The 3,577-nt window shown below is 37.3% G+C and overlaps 1 non-coding gene across 1 annotated transcript; it reads right to left on the bottom strand.

Annotated features, from left to right (window-relative positions):
* Positions 1-2,660: 2,660 nt before the first annotated feature.
* On the bottom strand, positions 2,661-2,767 carry LOC113879288. The gene has a single exon (XR_003507263.1). It is a non-coding gene; the product is annotated as a U6 spliceosomal RNA (small nuclear RNA).
* Between the last annotated feature and the right edge of the window lie 810 nt (positions 2,768-3,577).

Below are 3,577 nucleotides of genomic sequence, written 5' to 3'. Positions count from 1 at the left end.
GTCGTGAAGAGTCGGACACGACTGAGCGACTTCACCCTCACTTTTCACTTTTATGCATTGGAGAAGGAAATGGCAACCCACTCCAGTGTTCTTGCCTGGAGAATCCCAGGGACGGAGGAGCCTGGTGGGCTGCTGTCTATGGGGTCCCACAGAGTTGGACACGACTGAAGTGACTTAGCAGTAGCAGTATAAGATAATATTAATAAAGGCAAAAAAATGAAAGATATTATGTAGAGAGTTATATGAATGCAAAATAAGTATCACTTATTTAAAATTGTAAAAATGAACAAACATGGAATTCAGTAAAATTATTTTGAGTTTAAATATCCACAAAATATCCTTTTGGGTTAGTATAATATTACCTTTGAAAACAAAATTATAAATATATTTTCACCAAATGCATTTTTGTTTTTATTTTTTCCAAAATTATTTTGGTTTCAATTTTCAGTAGTTACTTCAAGTCCATTTCACCTATAAAAGTCTTGCAGTTAGCTTTGCTTTATACACATTCATTTATATTCACATGAAACCTCTCTCTCAAGACTTATTTTCTGTTATTTGCCTTTGTCACAGTCGATGTATGAAATAAGCCATTTAACTGGAAAAAGTGTTTAAATTGAATAAGGATGACATTGACAATGAGGTGACTTTTGCATGAATATATATTTAAAGTAAAATGACTTTTCCTAAGATTTACAATGAAAACCTTTATGTTAAGACAGCTGAGGTCAATATGCTTGACATCAATGTTAGATTGCAGGATTTATGGTGAATTTTACACTCTGTATTTTTGCAGTAAATTCAGACCCTGTTGTATCATTTCAGTCTAGTATTTCAACCATGGATGGCATGTATATAATTTTTAGCTTAATTTTTATATTAAAGAAAAGGGTTCTTCCAAAACAATGTTTACAACCTATCTTTTCCTCAAATTCTATTTTTTTTTTTCTCCAAGGATAGTGGAAGGGAAAGGCTAGAATTTTTTTAAAAGACTACTACTTTTGTCCTGAAGTTTTCCAATAGGGAGAGTTCACATTTTTAAAAATGAAATCAGCATCTATAATGACTTCTCAAATTTAAACAAGTATCTCTTCAAACTAATTAATTGAACTAGAACTCCAAAATGTGGACATTGAGGGACATAAATTCTATGGGATATTTTCTAAAGCATAGAAATCCATGGGTGAATAACCTTTATAAATACAGTTTTGTATCTAACATGGAGAGTCAGTCACACTAATCAGTAAACTAAAGATTTTGACAAATTCAACTGTAATGGTATTTGACTATCTCATGCATAATCCATTTAATTCAGTTTTTATAAACTCACCTTAATACAGATGTCCTTCATACAGCAACCTAATAATTTTAGGAAAATATACTTTGGCAAACAATCACTGTGATTTTTTCTAAATTAATTTATGCTTACTTATGTTAAAGTGCTTTTGTATTAGGTTTATTTTATGTCTGTATTTACTCCATCTATTGTTTTTCCAGTGGTCATGTATGGATGTGAGAGTTGGACTGTGAAGAAGGTTGAGCGCCGAAGAATTGGTGCTTTTGAACTGTGGTGTTGGAGAAGACTCTTGAGAGTCCCTTGGACTGCAAGGAGATCCAACCAGTCCATTCTAAAGGAGACCAGCTCTGGGATTTCTTTGGAAGGAATGATGCTGAAGCTGAAAGTCCAGTACTTTGGCCACCTCATGCGAAGAGTTGACTCACTGGAAAAGACTCTGATGCTGGGAGGGATTGGGGGCAAGAGGAGAAGGGGACGACAGAGGATGAGATGGCTGGATGGCATCACTGACTCGATGGACGTGAGTCTTGGTGAACTCTGGGAGTTGGTGATGGACAGGGAGGCCTGGCGTGCTGCGATTCATGGGGTTGCAAAGAGTCAGACACGACTGAGCAACTGAACTGAACTGAACTGACTGATTGTTCTCTTGGTCACTGGATAAACGTACATGGTTATCTATTCATTAGAATACATCTCCCTCTGTCAGGTAAGATTTTTACCAACATCAATGTCAGCACACACAGTGTGCACACATGTTATAAAAGTAAACAAAATATGATTTCTGTGATGGCAAGTCAAAATTAGACTGTGATTGCATGGCCCATATTTGAATAATCCTTTGACTTCAATTGACAGTAAGTGAGAAGAAAACTCACCACCCTCTCTCTACTTTGGACAAGGATAGAAAGTAAAGTTGAGTTTCCAGAATAAAGGACAATAAGTCTATCAATTATGATTCTAATACTTGCAATTCTCTCAGTTATTAGATTTAGACAATTTGGGAGCATATACATATTAGAAGGGTGCTGATTTGTTAGAATAGCTGGTATTGGCATCAGGATAAAATTTAACAAAGCATAGCTGTGAATATTCTGTATAGAAATCAATGATATTATACATGTTTCATTGCCATTCTCCCAGATCATCCCACCCTCTCCCTCTCCCACAGAGTCCAAAACTGTTCTATATATCTGTGTCTCTTTTGCTGTCTCGCATACAGGGTTATTGTTACCATCTTTCTTTTTTTTTTTATGATTAACTGTTTGTTTTCTTTTTCTTTTTTTTAATTTTATTTTTTAACTTTACAATATTGTATTGGTTTTGCCATATATCAATATGAATCCACCACAGGTATACACGTGTTAAAAATAGGGAACGCTTCACGAATTTGCGTGTCATCCTTGCACAAGGGCCATGCTAATCTTCTCTGTATCGTTCCAATTTTAGTATATGTGCTGCTGAAGTGAGCACTGTTACCATCTTTCTAAATTCCATATATATGCGTTAGTATACTGTATTGGCAATGGCACCCCACTTCAGTACTCTTGCTTGGAAAATCCCACAGATGGAGGAGCCTGGTAGGCTGCAGTCCATGGGGTCGCTAAGAGTCAGACACGACTGAGCGACTTCACTTTCACTTTTCACTTTCATGCATTGGAGAAGGAAATAGCACCCCACTCCAGTGTTCTTGCCTGGAGAATCCCAGGGACGGGGGAGCCTGGTGGGCTGCCGTCTATGGGGTCGCACAGGGTTGGACACGACTGAAGCGACTTAGCAGCAGCAGCAGCAACACTCCATTGTGTATGTACCACAGCTGGAGGGAGGTGGGAGGGGGGTTCAGGATGGGGAGCAAGTGTATACCAGTGCCAGATTCATGTTGATGTATGGCAAAACCAATACAATATTGTGAAGTAATTAGCTTCCAATTAAAACAAATAAATTTATTTTAAAAAAAAAGAAATCAGTGAAATGAGTGAGAGAATGTTGGAGACAGAAGCCTATGCCCAAATAATCTGATAGGTTTAAGTGGAGAGATGTGAGAACTGGAATAAGAGGCAAAGGGATGAACACCTCAGAGACAGGAAGTGAGGAGGAAAAGAAGTGATGAAAGCTGCTCCTTGTGAAATGCAGATGGATTCAAGAAAAAGGGTGAGATTCCCTGGGACAGAGATACAATAAGATGCTTAAAATGCGATCAAAATATTCTCCCCATTCTCCCCCTCCCCAAAGACGCACAACCCAAAACAAACCAGTACTCTAAAGCAAATATTTATATTATTT

The sequence above is a fragment of the Bos indicus x Bos taurus genome, chromosome 20 (assembly GCF_003369695.1).
Source record: "Bos indicus x Bos taurus breed Angus x Brahman F1 hybrid chromosome 20, Bos_hybrid_MaternalHap_v2.0, whole genome shotgun sequence".
Lineage (NCBI taxonomy): Eukaryota > Metazoa > Chordata > Mammalia > Artiodactyla > Bovidae > Bos > Bos indicus x Bos taurus.
This window is presented reverse-complemented; position numbering and strand designations above follow the sequence as displayed.